Genomic DNA, 15,039 nt, shown 5'->3' on the forward strand with positions numbered 1-15,039 from the left:
TACTTTCTCCTGTCCGAAACTAACTGCAGTAGTGATATGAGATCTAGCATTATTGTGATGGAGCTTGCCCCTTGCAACAAGGTTCCTCCATTTTTGGGAGGTGTGATCCTTCATCAATTCTTGTACAGTAGAACCTTGATGCATCGTTCCCGAAACTGTTGTTTTCCCATATTCATAGTTCAATTTATTCGGCCCCAAGAAATGTTCCACTTAAACCAATGTTAAATTTTCCTGCACCTATCATTCCTTGAATAATTGTTTTATCGCATCAATTGTAAAAAATATTCCACCTCAGCCTCAATTTTCCTACACTGATCGATCATAAGTAAGAAAAAATATACACAAGTGTTTTCAATATAAAGCGACAACTCATTCATTTATTTATTTATTTATTTAGCTTCCATAGACTGTACAATTACATATTTTGAAATATGCCAACAGTACAGGAGTTGTCAAGTGATTTCCTAATACTAACAATAATATATGCACAATAACAAACATTTTGAAAAAGAAAAAACAGAAACACCAAATACCTCTTTTTAAATAACAATATTAGTAACCAATGTTTACAAGACAAAATAAAAACCATCTTTTTAAAAAAAATAATAAATAATATTAGTAACCAATATTTATAAGACAAAATAAAAATCTATTGGTGTGGTGTTAATGATATGTACATAATCAACGTGACATTAACATATTTTTAAGGCTATATACTATATATTAAGAACGTTTACATGTTAATAAGTAATAGCGTCATTACCAGCACTTCATCATGTATTCTTCTGTACTATAGAAGCAGCTACTCAGCAGGAGATTTTTTAAAGCTGTGGTGAATGAACTGACGGGTCTAATATCTTTATTGGAAGCTTTTTATACAATCTGATTCCAACAGAGTCTACATTCCTTAAGGCAATGGTTTTATTCTTGGGCTCGATAAAAATATTATTTCTTGTTCGTGTCTGGTAATTATGATGGTCAAAATTCATTCTGAAGTGATCAAATTTTTTTTTTTTCCACGTGTAGAATGTATTGGATGGTGTATATGCTTGGTACTGGGAGTATCCTTAGTCTCTTAATTAATGGTCTGCAATGATCTAACCTGTTACGTCTCGATATAATTCTGGTAGATCGTTTCTGTATTCGAAAAATAACATCAAGATTTCATTTGTAGCAGCCCCAGAGACCAATAGCATAAGTGATGACTGAATGGAAATATCCAAAATATGCTATTCTAACATATTCTTCACTACAACTATTAGACAAAATCCTTAAGGCAAAACAAATATAACTCAGCCTTGCGTAATTTTTTAAATATGACAATCCCATCTTAATTTTTCATCTATATGGACACCTAAAAATTTTGTGGTCAACGTATTTTCAATTGCATTTGCATTTAACCCATTAGCCCCTGAATGAATTTTTTTCTGAGATTTCCTTATTTATTGTGTTTTGCCGCATGTTTGAGACTGAAATAAACTAATAAAACAAGTTTGTGAATTTTGGAATCGCTAGGTCATAAGATAATTGATGTTGCCATATGGCAACGCTAGGCGCTTGCACTACCTATTTTTAAACAATGGTTTTGAAAGTCGAATTTAGGTTGCAAAGTGTTTTTTTTTTGTTTTTGTGCAATAACAATTTTGATATGTCTTAGCATTATTTGTTGTAAGAATATGGAATATCAGTTTTTATTCACATCACAGCAAAAAGAAAATATAATTATTGAACAAAGCAGAAAATATTTGTTTGCAGTACATAGACACATATGTACAGTTCATTGCCTTTCAAATCAAAAAAATCATTGGAACAATAGAATAACATCAAAAATAAAGAAAATGAAGAATCAAAGAAATTCAGATGCAGTTGCAAACTATAGAGTAACTACAGTAGTCTATATTTTCGGAGGCATATAAAAGCCCACCCTCAGTACTTGCGCGTTAGCCACAGAGATAGAGAATGACAATCTTTCACTCTTCATATCATCCTGCGTGTCCCAATAAGAATGCTTGGAGGGCAACTTATTATATCCAGAAATGAGAAGTATGGCGATAAAGCAACGAATTTCATCAGAAGTTATTTGTGGGTACGTACAATTTAAAAACACTGCATATGTTTTAGTCTCTCGAACTAAATGTTCGATCAGCTGATTATCTGTAAACAATTCAAAAATGTCAACAACAGTCATGGATTTTCACTTGCTATAACTAGGCTCCGGAAATGTCAACAGTCGCCCAGTATTGAAATCACCCCCTCAGTTTATTTGATTTATTATTTCCTCTATCAGTTATCCGCTCTTTCGCAGCATCGGGTATTGAAACAGATCTTGCATCAGTAGACAGAAAAGGCACTTCGTCCTCTGATAACACACCTTTACCATCGTAAATAATCCCAATTCTTTCATTATTTACAAGCTTCATTTCAGCACTGCCACGTAACTGTCGAGAGAGATATTATCAATAAGCCCACCATCATCTTCATCACCAGGAGCCCTCATCTGTAAGTTCCACAAAAATATCACCATCGAGATCTTCAATCAGTAGCATATCCAGTGCTTCTAAAAGGGAAAATCCCTTCCTGCAATGAAGATGTATGAATCAGTGTAAAGTATCATGATCTGACAGCTGCAGCAATTTTAATGAATAAAAATGCTGCGCCCGTACTATTTTAAATGCTTACAACACACACAATGAAGTGTGCACAACACTACTGCAAACATAATCCAATGAAAGAACTTCACTTACAGATTTTATATCCTTACGTGAAGCCGGCAGCCATTTTGCAGGAATCTTAAAATAACCAAGAGTCCACCAGTCTTTGTGTCACAACAATAGATTTTTAAATTAAATAAACGTGATTACTCGATTCTAGAAACTCTTATCTAACTGTCGGATGACACAACAATCTTCCAGATTAGTTCTTGTTGCCAACAGTATTAAAAGAAAAAGGTGCGAAAATCGTTACCATATGGGTTAATATAACGATGTGTTTTTTTGCAGTTTTGTCATGGTAGTTAGATGCATTGAATTCCATGCATTGGGTCTTTTTTAAGTTCAATGTTAATTTGTTTTTCCTGAACCATGATTCTAACCTAGCCAGGACTGTATTTGCTGCAGTTTCTATAGACATAGGGTCAGGATTATTAATAATTATGTTTGTATCATCAGCATACAGAACTGCAGTTTCTACTTGATTATTGTAAGGAAGATCATTCAATAGATCAAGAAAAGAACAGGCCCCAAAATACTACACTGCAGAATATCTAAGTCTATATATTTTACCTGAGAGTGATATGTCTCATAATGCCCTTTACTGTTACAATGTGTCATTGCAACAAACTGGTATCGTTTACCCAGGTATGATCTAAACCAGTCATTAACAATTCCTCTAACTTCAAGTCTGATATAATTTGTGCAACAATATTTCATGATCAACAGTATCAAATGCCTTTGAAAGGTCAAGAAATAGTCCTATGACAGTTTCATCATTATCAAGAGCATTTACGACCAATTGTGTAAAATGTGATAAAGCAAAGTACTTCTGCCAGCTCTGAACTGGTGTTGTGCATTATTTAACAAGTTATATTTGATTAAAAATTTAGTAAGCTGATCTTTCATAGCACATTCAAATATTTTTGAAATAACAGTAAGTATTGATATTGGTCTGTAATTATGTAAATCGTGTAAGTTTCCACTTTTAAAGACTGGGATAACTTTAGCTATTTTTAGGAGATTAGGAAACTGACTACTAGAAAATGATTCATTGATGAGAAGTTATAGGCTGTACCAGATAAGGAACAAATTTTTTAACAAGTTTTGTAGGAATTCCATCTACACCTGTGGAAGTTTTATTCGTCGAAGACTGTATGATTTTAAGAACTTCCAATTCTGTTACTGGAGTTAATTGCATAGAGTTTTGCACAAAGGTTGGGAGTTCAATCAATCAATCAATCAATCAATCAATCAATCAATCAATCAATCAATCAATCAATCAATCAATCAATCAATCAATCCTGATCTGCATTTAGGGCAGTCGCCCAGGTGGCAGATTCCCTATCTGTTGCTTTCCTAGCCTTTTCCGAAATTATTTCAAAGAAATTGGAAATTTATTGAACATCTCCCTTGGTAAGTTATTCCAATCCCTAACTCCCCTTCCTATAAATGAATATTTGCCCCAGTTTGTCCTCTTGAATTCCAACTTTATCTTCATATCGTGATCTTTCCTACTTTTATAAACGCCATTCAAACCTATTCGTCTACTAATGTCATTCCACGCCATCTCTCCGCTGACAGCTCGGAACATACCACTTAGTCGAGCAGCTCTTCTTCTTTCTCTCAATTCTTCCCAACCCAAACATTGCAACATCTTTGTAACGCTACTCTTTTGTCGGAAATCACCCAGAACAAATCAAGCTGCTTTTCTTTGGATTTTTTCCAGTTCTTGAATCAGGTAATCCTGGTGAGGGTCCCATACACTGGAACCATACTCTAGTTGGGGTCTTACCAGAGACTTATATGCACTCTCCTTTACATCCTTACTACAACCCCTAAACACCCTCATAACAATGTGTAGAGATCGGTACCCTTTATTTACAATCCCATATATGTGATTACCCCAGTGAAGATCTTTCCTTATAACACCTAGATACTTACAATGATAACCAAAAGGAACTTTCACCCCATCAACGCAGTAATTAAAACTGAGAGGACTTTTCCTATTTGTGAAACTCACAACCTGACTTTTAGCCCCGTTTATCAACATACCATTGCCTGCTGTCCATCTCACAACATTTTCGAGGTCACGTTGCAGTTGCTCACAATCTTGTAACTTATTTATCACTCTATAGAGAATAACATCATCCGCAAAAAGCCTTACCTCCGATTCCACTCCTTTACTCATATCATTTATATATATAAGAAAACATAAAGGTCCGATAACACTGCCCTGAGGAACTCCCATCTCAACTATTACAGGGTCAGACAAAGCTTCACCTACTCTAACTCTCTGAGATCTATTTTCTAGAAATATAGCAACCCATTCAGTCACTCTTTTGTCTAGTCCAATTGCACTCATTTTTGCCAGTAGTCTCCCATGATTCACCCTATCAAATGCTTTAGACATGTCAATCGCGATACAGTCCATTTGACCTCCAGAATCCAAGATATCTGCTATATCTTGCTGGAATCCTACAAGTTGAGCTTCAGTGGAATAACCTTTCCTAAAACCGAATTGCCTTCTATCGAACCAGTTATTAATTTTACAAACATGTCTAATATAATCAGAAAGAATGCCTTTCCAAAGCTTACATACAATGCATGTCAAACTTACTGGCCTGTAATTTTCAGCTTTATGTCTATCACCCTTTCCTTTATACACAGGGGCTACTATAGCAACTCTCCATTCATCTGGTATAGCTCCTTCGACCAAACAATAATCAAATAAGTACTTCAGATATGGTACTACATTCCAACCCATTGTCTTTAGTATATCCCCAGAAATCTGATCAATTCCAGCCGCTTTTCTAGTCTTCAACTTTTGTATCTTATTGTAAATGTCATTGTTATATATAAATTTTATTACTTCTTTGGCCTTAGTCTCTTCCTCTATCTCGACATTATCCTTGTAACCAACAATCTTTACATACTGCTGACTGAATACTTCTGCCTTTTGAAGATCCTCACATACACACTCCCCTTGTTCATTAATTATTCCTGGAATGTCCTTCTTGGAACCTGTTTCTGCCTTAAAATACCTATACATACCCTTCCATTTTTCACTAAAATTTGTATGACTGCCAATAATGCTTGCCATCATGTTATCCTTAGCTGCCTTCTTTGCTAGATTCAATTTTCTAGTAAGTTCCTTCAATTTCTCCTTACTTCCACAGCCATTTCTAACTATTTCTTTCCAGTCTGCACCTCCTTCTTAGTCTCTTTATTTCTCTATTATAATAAGGTGGGTCTTTACCATTCCTTACCACCCTTAAAGGTACAAACCTGTTTTCGCATTCCTCAACAATTTCTTTAAACCCATCCCAGAGTCTGTTTACATTTTTATTTACCGTTTTCCACCGATCATAGTTACTTTTTAGAAACTGCCTCATACCTGCTTTATCAGCCATATGGTACTGCCTAACAGTCCTATAATGGTAACGAGTGTGTGTGATCCGTACAGACGACCTTAGCATTCTCACCTACCACCCGTGACGTCCTGGGTTCGATTCCGGCTCTACGAGGACTAGTCTGATAGTTGGCAGCAAGAATCTCATGTGGTTTCTTAATTGGCATGCTGATCAGATGTTATTTGTCTGGTGGAGGGAAATCCTTATAGCATACAAAAAAAAAACCATTGTCAACAACAAACAATGGATCTGGATTATCTGGATGAAGATGATAATGTTCAAGAACAAAAATCTGACCATGAAGGTCTGACAGCAAAGGTGACTAGTGAAAATGAGATAGAAATATTTGGTCAAGTGATACTGAATAAGCTGCAAGTGATCATTACACACATGATGCAGTAAAATCCTTCACAGCAACTGATCCAAGGAAACACCACAGGAAAAGTACAAAATATTAACCGAGGTCTTAAAGAAGTTAAGGTTTTACTTTCAATTTTTTCAACATCCTCAAAGGATGTGTTCAGTAAATACTTTTTATTTTCTAAATTTTTTGTACCGGTTTAACGTTGCACCAACACATCACAGGATCTTTTTATCAACAGATGGATGGGAAAGGGCTTATATCAGGAAGGTAGCGGTCACAGCCTTAAGGTACAACCCCAACATTTGCCTAGTGTGAAAATGGGAAACGACGGAAAACAATCTCCAGGGCTGCCGACGGTGGGATTCAAAACCACCACCACCACCACCACCACCTGAAAACAACCTCACAGCTGCGCAACCCTAACAGAGTGAACTCACTAGGTAAATTCTTTACTTTATGGGATATAAATTTCATATTGATTGTTCTACTTAACTGAGATTACATTAAAAATTAATTACACTCTACCGGTTCCACCCTTTCAACACAAAATATTCTGTAATGTAAGTTACTTTACAAGTTGTTTATAGATGATTGTTGTCTGTTGTCTGTGAGGAATGGTCACAGTAATGCCTAAACCTGGCGATGTGTATAATACATTAGAATGGGGCACTTGAAAGACATTAAAATGTTTTTAGGGAACTATCCTTGATGCTAAACAGAATTGAATTCCTTCAACGTTATGATAAATGAATTCAATTCCCTTTAGCATAAACAACAATTACCCAAAAACATTTTAATGGCATTATGGTAATACATCTGATTTATTTGAATTTTCAAGTTTGTATGGCAGGGATAGAAAGAAATCATTTATATAATTAGCCAAATTATGAGGGTTATTCATTTGTATTGCCTTATTTTTTTTTGGCAGCAACTTTATTAACAACTGCATGTCAATGTTCTAGTGTAGAATAATGACAACCTCTTATGCGAGAATATAATGACCGATTCCAAATTGCTAGTCTTGAGCGAGGATCTCGTAGGCTGGAGACCAGTGCACAGGTTATTCACGCGCAAGTACACTACGAGCCTCCTGACGCCAATGCTTCTCCTTGACCCAGTGACCGATCCCTAGAGGTTTTCCTATTTCCAAGAATTAAAATAGAGGCACTGTAAAACTCAGAGTTGCCACCATTTTCTGTGTTGCTGAGAATTGCCCCCTGTCCAATTGTCTTGTTACAAGCCAGACCAATAATCTTTTCAATAGTCTGGTCTTGTAACTACAAGTTTCTAAGTTGGCAGCCTCGCATAGCCCGCTGTGACATCATCTTGAGCTGCACTGTGCTGGACCTATAACCTATTGTCCACAAAGAATCAACAGAATCTTTACCAAAATACAGGCCATCGCTGTAATATCCACGAATATCATTAATTTGCAATGTCCGACTCGTTGGCTGAATGGACAGCGTACTGGTCTTCGGTTCAGAGGGTCCTGGGTTCGATTCCTAGCCGGATCGGGGATTTTAACCTTAATCGGTTAATTCCAATGGCCCGGCGGCTGGGCGCTTGTGCTGTCCCCAACATCCCTGCAACTCATTCACCACACATAACACTATCCTCCACCACAATAACACACAGTTACCTACATATGGCAGATGCCGCCCACCCTCATCGGAGGGTCTGCCTTACAAGGGCTGCACTCGGCTAGAAATAGCCAAACGAAATTAAAATTAAAATTAATTTGCAATAAGAGAACTGACCTTAAAGGTTTTCAGTTATTACGAGATGTAAAGAAAAGTGAAATGAAAAGGCGTAAAAGTCAAGCAAATGTTCATTGCGTATATCATGGTTGCAACATTTTTATATAGTTTTGTATAGTATGAGCATGGCTAGCGCGGGATCCCGATCAAGTTGGGTGTTATAACTTTCGCTGGTCAATTCCGACTGTTTGGGGACGGTGTGCGTGTGTGTGCGCGCTGACTTTAACATCAGAATTAATCATAGGCAGGTCCGCATTTTCATAGGCGTATAAACCGCCTATTACGTGTCAACTCAAAAGACCTGCACCAGGCCTCTCTGGAGGCCACATGGCATTGTTATAATAATACAGCGGAACCTCAATATCTTGAATAACGCTGGGAGCTAAATTTTATTTCAAGTTATAGAAATTTCAAGATATACAGAATACCGTTTTTGAGGATGTATAGCACATAATTGAAAAACATGTATCCATGGGCTTATACTGAATACATTTTTTAATAGTATTTAAAAATATACAAACTCTATTTTACGGCACCACTTTAATTATAACCCTCATTATATGTAGTACCGTTTTAGAAGACAGGATACAGTACATACAGCAGTGAAAGAAACACACCTCCGTTAACACATTTGGAAAATATCTGCTAGTCTCTTCTATTTGTTATTGTTCACCTTCCCTCCCTTCACATCGAAACTTCTCGTCAATACCACGCAGCTGAGATTCGTAAATCGGGCTTGTCATCCGCGACTTCGGGGGATGCTTTCCTACATGACCTGTAATTAATTCACACCCGAGAAACAGCGAGGCTTCGCCGATTTTCCAATCACCCGTCATATTAGCTCTCAGCATCACTGTAACCCTTTCTTTACTTGTTAACTGTTTCTCAAAAACCACAAATGCTGTATTGCACAGTTAATGTTGCATAAAATTCAAGTTACAGAATATTTTTTGCTTCAAGGGAGGAAATGCTTGCTTCGAGAAATCGAGATTCGTGTAACTGAATTTCGAGTAATAGAGAAATAAATACACGTGAAAAATAGGACAAACGGCCGGAAAATTTAAGTTATTAAATGTTAAACATTAATTTATTGAAACCATCTATTCAGGGCCATCCAGCCATTGCGCTCCGAGAGCGCGCCCGCGCTCGGGGAGCACTGGGCAGTCAGACTAGCGCTCCTTCCCCTACCACCATTACAGTGTGGCAGCGAGGAGACCTGATACGGACGATGTTCGGATCGCGCTAACTAGATACGTACGTACGAGTTAAGTAAAGAATACAGTAATGTGATTTATTCAAAACTGAAATTTGAACATATCTGAGAGGAAAATTCAACAAAATTTTACCAATATGAACGGTTAGTACAAACCTTGAGTGACTTTTGCTCAGTCGTTTTTACGAGCTTTTACGTTTTGAGCAAACAACCTTCTCCAAATTGAGTAGGTCTACAATATTTCTGGACACAGCTATTCTTAAACAATTGCGCAAGTTTCTATCGCTCATAGTTGCACGATGTTTACTTTTGGTAAGCGTAAGAACCGAAAAGAAACGCTCACAAATGTACGTTGAGCCGAACATTGACAGAACTTAATATGCATGTTTATACAAAAGGGGGTATTCTTCTTGCGGAAAGCCGCTGTTAAATTCTTCTAACCTTCGTGACATTAGAAAGCGGTCTTTAAGACGAACATTGCACTGCAGTTCAAGCAACTCTAATTGAAATAGCTGTGGGGCACTGTCTGAACTAAGAGAAAATGGTCGAACAAATACATCTAACACGACTTGAAGTTTTAATAATTCTGAAAATCTCTCTTCAAACTCTTCTTGTAATTGGCGAATTACCTGCAAGTACTCATCAAAGTCGACACCTTATTTCACTGTTTCAAGCAATGGAAAATGTCCTGTATTTCTTGCACGCAACTGGTTTTCCCACAAAATCAATTTTCTTTTGAACGCTTGAATTTTTTCCACCAAATCGCAGATATTGTGATTTTTGCCCTGAAGAGAGGTGTTCAAAGTATTCAGATGGGCAGTAATGTCCCTTAAAAAGGCCAAGTCCGCCACCCACTTAGGATCACACAAAAGAACTTCGGGCCGCCCTTCCATGTCATAAAAGGTATATATATTGCATGCCGCAAGCAAAAAACTCAATGAAGCACTTTCGCCTTGCTCAACCATCTTACTTCTGCATGGTACGGGATATCCAGATACTCCGCTTCGATGTCATCCAGAACTTTTTTTTTTTCTTTTGCTATTTGCTATACGTCGCACCGACACAGACAGGTCTTATGGCGACGATGGGACAAGAAAGACCCAGGAATGGGAAGGAAGTGGCCGTGGCCTTAATTAAGGTACAGCCCCAGCATTTGCCTGGTGTGAAAATAGGAAACCACGGAAAACCATCTTCAGGGCTGCCGACAGTGGGTTTCGTACCCACTATCTCCCGATTGCGAGCTTACAGCTGCGCGTCCCTAACCGCATGGCCAACTCGCCCGGTACTCTTTGAATTAATGGTGCGTGAGTCCACGGGAGCGAAGAAAATTGACCAATCGCACAATTGTTCCCATTACGTCTTTATGCTTGGCGACTTTTGCACAAATTGCCTCCTGGTGTATCAAGCACTGGATCGCCGCCATTAGGGTACTACCGCTCTCAGCTATTTTTAATTTTACATTGCTGAGGAACCCCGTGCGTAGACGACGTAAAGCAGGAGTTCCGTCGTTACATTGGTCAACCGCTCCCATTTTAATCCCATTGACTCAAAAACACCCTCCATTGCTTGGAAAAATATCGAAAGCAGTAGTGGTGTCTTTGAGAGCTACCAAGTCTAGGAAATCCTCAGTGACGCGAAGATAGTCATCCACCCCTCGAATAAAAATAACGAGCTGAGCTCTGTCCGCAATGTCGGTTGGTTCGTCGAGGGCGATGGAAAGGGATACAAAATTTGCTGCCTTCTCCATTAATTGATGTTCCATATCAACGGCCATATCGTCTATTCTTCAAGCCATAGTTTGAGGAGAAAGAGAGATTTTGTCAAATTTCCCAACTAGCTCCATAGGACAAATACATGCCACCGCGTTCATTAGACACTCCCTTCCATGAAACGTTTCCCAGCGGCGAACATTTGTAGCTTGTTCGTGAAATGGGACCAACCTCACTCTCATCAATCTCTTGTCACACAAAAATACGGCAAGTCACAATTTTAGTGTTCTTCAGGTAATTCAATCATTTCTTCATTCCCGTTTGAAAACAAGCATTTAAAAATTAAAACAATAATACTTACAAAACAGTGCTGCTTGAAATTTTCTTTCAGTTCTTCCAACTTCAATTGGCGACTGGCGTCTGTCAAATCACCGTAATCATCCCTGTGGTTGGCACTGAAGTGCGTTCCAAATTGTGTTTTTTAAACACATTAAATCTCGGTGGCACACTAAAATTTGGCATGCCCTTTATAAGCTGTACAGAAAAATGAAATTTTCCATTCTGCTTTAAAGACTACTGTTTCACCACCACCCCTTTTTTTTTTTGGTATGATGTCCAGTCATGACAACTGCGGAACTGATTTAGTTACATGCTGTCAACAAAGCTTATTGGACTAGACATATAGAGTCACTGTAGACTAGACTAGCGACTGATGGATCGACTGCTCTCTCAGCCAGCCAAGCTCCTCCCGCCACTACTGAAACTACCTTCCTCCAAAGCGCTCGGAGCACTGGCTTAAAGCGCGGCCAGACGCTAGCGCTCGGGGAGCGCTGTTTGGATGGCCCTGATCTATTCCATACTGGTCAAGTCTTTATGACTATAACAATGTCATTATATTATAATCATAGTCGATATTATTTATATAATAGTGCAAAGGAGTGATCAAGTCGTCCATGTTTTAAAGTTCTAATGAAAGTTAACAGTTATTTCCATTAAATGTGAACAAGAGTAGAATGAACTTGAAATATGACATACCAGCCATAACGTCTCGTAATAGAAAATGGAAGTTCCTGAACTGTTGAGAAAATACTGAAGACAAAATATACACATTATTTAATAAAGTAGTTTAACACTTCTTGCAAACAATCTTTCTTCAATGTTATATTTGAACGACGTTACTTGAAAATGTTACAAGCAGTGTTGGTATCTGGTAGTTTCAGAGTATTGACTGAGGGAGATTGAAATTCTGGCCTCGGAGTAGGATTGGGACCAAATCCACACCAGAACATTTAAAAACTTTAACTCGTATGGAAATTTCTTTCAAAATGAATCTATTCTGGAAGAAGAAATCTGAAGCCTTGTGATTTCTGGATTCGTAACCTCCACAGGCCATCCAGAACGTTCAGCGTCACTTGTGCCCATGTGGCCAGGCCGAAAATTTTTAAACCACTTATAAACTGTTCTAATGGAAGGTGCAGAGTCACCATAATGTTTATCAAGCTTCTCATTAGTCTCCTGAGGAGTTTTGACTTTCATAAAGTAATGTTTAAACATCACACGAAATTCTTTTTCGTCTATTTCTTGAAAATCACTTGACTTCCTTGATTCACACGAATGCCAAACACAAAGAAATAGACCAATATGACTGAAACTTTGTGTGCATTCATTCAAGAGATGCTACTAACTAAACATGACCTCGATACGCGCTGGTGGTGCCATCTCTCGTACTTTGCATGGACTTTTCAAACCACCTTCGTATAACCTACCATTGACTGCAACAAAATTATTATTAGCATTAAATTTAGGACGTGTTCATTGATCATCCTACCAAATTTAATTAAAATCTGCCTGGCCCAACCCAAAGAGTTCTCTTACGAGTGAACAAAGCCGTGTAACAATTAACATAAACTAGCACAATCAGGACACTGACAAGTAGTTGTCCTAAGTCCCTTGCAGAAGATTGCACAAGAGTGCCTAAAACCATCCTATTGGGAAACTTAACACAAGCACTCTCTAACTGAAGGCATCTCATCGTCAGCACACACCAAGCAAAATCGTGAATAGCTGGAGAGATTCAATAATATATCCCTTTCTTTTTAAGCACATTATATATGTACAAGTAAAATCCAGAATTAATGAACAAACAAAATTTGTTTTCATTTATCACACAAATTTTCTGGCTACTAATACTATCAGACTTAAAAATTATAATTAAAAACTTCTGTTTTCATAGGTGACCCTGCCTGTCTATCCCCTTTATCTTACATTTCAACAACGGACATAAAACAGCATTAAATTTCCAAACTGCCATTCACAACATTTTTGCTGAAGATGGTGCCTTAGTAAGATTCAGCACAGGTATAAATGCTTCTCAAAATTATCTAAAACACACAGGTTCAAAATAATTCCTAGCAGTAATCAATATCATTGATAGACCAACTTTTAGTACCATTGTTTTCAGAAGCTAGGAATTGGTACAGATTTGTTTTTCAGTCTTGTCTAAACTAATTCAGGGTAAGATAAATTTTTTAAAAAAGATAACATTATTTAACAAATTTTTTAATTACTTTTTTTTCTTTTCCAGGTATGTCATCTTCTTCAGGTATTTACATACCTGCCAACTTTTAGAAACCAAAAATACGAAGATTGTTTAATTCTTGGATTTCATAACATATATTCCACCACAGTCTTCGTGAAAATAGGTCAGGATAAAAGGCATACATATCTACAGTTACAATGCGAACTGACCATTAAATTTAAAATCTTAAGCTAAGAAAACATATAAATGGTTACAAGAAAATGTACCTTACCACTCTCATTTATGACACATACGAATAATAATATTTATGGCACGCCGACACACACAACAAAATGCATAATACTATATTTTCTCGCGTAATTAACGCACTTTTTTGACGAAAAATATAGGCGAAAACTTCGGATGCGTAAATTATTCAAGGAATTCAGATATTCACAAATTACAATTCATTTACATTTAAAAGATACATAAAATATAATATAAACAACTGGTTCAACTAATTTGCGGTTATCGTCATTTTGCGTAAAATTCCGGCGTGAGATTTTTTCTAAAAAGTCAAATAGGGTACATGATGTAAGTTAGACCCGTGGGTTTGAAGTACTGAAACTAGAAAATATTCTTCTCATTACGAGCTGACAATACGACCTGAAGGACAAACCGGCAAAAAAAAGAAAACTGTCCAACACGAGAAGGGCTGGGCATGGAAGGAGGGACTCTGCTATATTACCCCAAACCGTTCGTATCCAATCTTGTACGAGTGACGTGTCCATCCACCCTTGCTCTTGAATACGAACACGGATCACTCGCGGAAATTTTGCTTTTGGCATTTTTTTGTTTTTGTTTTAGAACAATGTAAGGTGCAAGCTTTCTGCCATCAGCTGTTACAGAAAGCATTGCAGTACCGGTACATCATTGTTTTTTTGCTTCTGGTAGCGCGTACGATAACACTATGTTCCTTTCATATCGATTGTTCGACTTTGTGGCATATGGAAACTGATTAGCGTCTGACCTGCTGTTCCTATAAGGGAGATCAAATATTCCTTCACTTTACGCTTCTCAATCACAAAACGATGAAAATGGTTGAAATCGTCATTTTTTGGCATAATGTTGTTCTTCGTCGAAGAGAAAGTCCATTTCTCTTCGTAAAATTAATCAAGCCTTGGCTAACTTTCAAATCCGAGACACTGATTCCATGTGGCACGAATATTTCTCATTATTCAACATTGCGTAACAAAATCACATATTTAAGCAGATAATCTTCTAACTGCGGAAATTTGCCGCTTTTGGTCCGCAAAATGCTTTGCGAAACTTGTTGGCCGCTCGAAGTGCACTTCTG

The 15,039-nt window shown here is 37.5% G+C and overlaps 1 protein-coding gene across 2 annotated transcripts in view; it reads right to left on the minus strand.

Moving 5' to 3' along the window:
- Positions 1-15,039, minus strand: part of LOC136883282 (serine-rich adhesin for platelets) — a 314,874-nt gene that overhangs the window by 34,001 nt on the left and 265,834 nt on the right. The window lies entirely within an intron of this gene.

This window comes from Anabrus simplex, chromosome 11 (genome assembly GCF_040414725.1).
Source record: "Anabrus simplex isolate iqAnaSimp1 chromosome 11, ASM4041472v1, whole genome shotgun sequence".
NCBI lineage: Eukaryota > Metazoa > Arthropoda > Insecta > Orthoptera > Tettigoniidae > Anabrus > Anabrus simplex.